The sequence below is a fragment of the Schistocerca nitens genome, chromosome 1 (genome assembly GCF_023898315.1).
Source record: "Schistocerca nitens isolate TAMUIC-IGC-003100 chromosome 1, iqSchNite1.1, whole genome shotgun sequence".
NCBI lineage: Eukaryota > Metazoa > Arthropoda > Insecta > Orthoptera > Acrididae > Schistocerca > Schistocerca nitens.
The window spans coordinates 960,658,786-960,660,729 of record NC_064614.1 but is presented as its reverse complement, the minus strand read 5'-3'; positions in this window follow the sequence as shown (position 1 = coordinate 960,660,729).

Genomic DNA, 1,944 nt, shown 5'->3' with positions numbered 1-1,944 from the left:
GACCGGATGGACGTGTACTGGTATGGAGACAACCTCGTGATCCCATGGACCCTCCATGCCATCGGCAGGTGACTGTTCAAGCTGGTGGAGGCTCAGTAACGGTGTGTGTAGTTGGAGTGATGTGGGACCCCTCGTACGTTTAGGTACGACTCTGACAGGTGACATGTACGTAAGCATCGTGTCTGATCACCTGCATCCATTCATGTCCATTGTGCATTCCGAGGGACTTGGGCAATTCCAGCAGGACAATGCGACACCCCACAGGTCTAGAATTGCTGCAGAGTCGCTCCAGGAACACTCTTCTGAGTTTAAGCACTCCCGGTGGATGCCAGACTCCCCAGACATGAACATTATTGAAGATATCGAGGATGCCTTGCAACGTGGGATTCATGGTGTCAGTTCCCTCCAGCACCTCTTCAGACATTAGTCGAGTCCATGCCACGTCGAGTTGCGGCTTTTGTGCGTGCTCGCGGGGGCTCTACACGATTTTAGATAGGTTTACCAGTTTCTTTGTCTCTTCAGGGTATATGATGTTAGTAGACTGTATTAATACTGTGGTTTAGGATGAAGCGAGGTTTTCAGTAATGTCATGGGGCTATGAATCGTGAAATACATTTGTGTTGAGTTAGTTGTACACCATAGAATCGCCTCGTAAACATAGTCATTATTACAGAAATGGAATACGCAAACTGTGTTAGAGTATTGGCATCCGAGTAGTAACCTCAGATTAATATGTAAAAAAAAAGAAAAAGAAAAAAAGAACTAAACTGATGTTTTGTTGTAAACCCAAGAGAATATTCGTAGCAACAATTACGACGTTTGTATTAATTTCTTGTTTAATATTGTTGTCTTGGTGTGACAACCACCGTCAGAAGTTCGAGTTAACGTCATGATTTTTGTTTAGCAGAAGGACATTATCACAAATCAGAAGAACAACGTCATATCGTCTACTGCAAAAACGTTGGTAAACGTCATATCGTCTACTGCAAATGGCTCTGTAAAGATCAGGGTTCAAATGGTTCAAATGGCTCTGAGCACTATGGGACTTAACATCTGTGGTCATCAGTCCCCTAGAACTTAGAACTACTTAAACCTAATTAACCTAAGGACACCACACACATCCACGCCCGAGGCAGGATTCGAACCTGCGACCGTAGCAGTCGCGCGGTTCCGGCCTGCGCGCCTAGAACCGCTAGACCACCGCGGCCGGCAAAGATCAGAGTTCAGAGTAAATTTTTGCCGCTCTTATCCTTCTCAATCGTACAAAAGATGCCTGTCACACATCGAAATCGTAGCCTTTAGTTAAAGTTGCGAAGATACATGAAACGTGCTTATTCTATGGGCTAGCCCATTGCAATCCTGACACCATTGCGTGAACTCGACTACATATTCTCTCGAGCCCCACTTTAGGAAAACCTATTGTACGTATTGCCCTTTTCAAAAATAACGGACACCTGCCGCCAATGAGACGCTCGGACCAGTTACTTACCTGCTCTGGCATCGTTCTTAAGGATGCTTCCAGTTTAAAGAGAAGGGAGCATTTGTTAAACAGAGAGAGAGCAGCCCTGAGAGCCTATAAACAGATACGATTCACAGAATGAGATTTTCACTCTGCAGCGGAGTGTGCGCTGATATGAAACTTCCTGGCAGATTAAAACTGTGTGCCCGACCGAGACTCGAACTCGGGACCTTTGCCTTTCGCGGGCAAGTGCTCTACCATCTGAGCTACCGAAGCACGACTCACGCCCGGTACTCACAGCTTTACTTCTGCCAGTACCTCGTCTCCTACCTTCCAAACTTTACAGAAGCTTTCCTTTCTTTCAGGAGTGCTAGTTCTGCAAGGTTCGCAGGAGAGCTTCTGTCAGGAAGTTTCAGATACGATTCAGTTTGAAAATGGGAGTCTTGTAAATGTACGAAAAACATTTCAGTGAAATAACAACAGGA